The following is a 221-nucleotide window of genomic DNA, read 5'->3' on the forward strand; positions in this document are numbered from 1 at the left end:
AAGCTGCAATAAATTGAGTTCTTTCACACTGGAAACAATGGGCTCAATATTGACTTCTGTGAGGCCAGCTGGCGGATTATATCGGTTGGCTGCCCATTCTAGTGGAGAAATGGCTGTGTGGTTCTGACACTCTGGTTTCAGTTAAATTTGGAAGGCAAGTACCCTAATGTAGTTTACTAGACAGTTCAGAGCCAGGCAAGTTGCAGGAAGCTTGGGTATTG

The sequence above is a fragment of the Hemitrygon akajei genome, chromosome 10, assembly GCF_048418815.1.
Source record: "Hemitrygon akajei chromosome 10, sHemAka1.3, whole genome shotgun sequence".
Classification (NCBI taxonomy): domain Eukaryota; kingdom Metazoa; phylum Chordata; class Chondrichthyes; order Myliobatiformes; family Dasyatidae; genus Hemitrygon; species Hemitrygon akajei.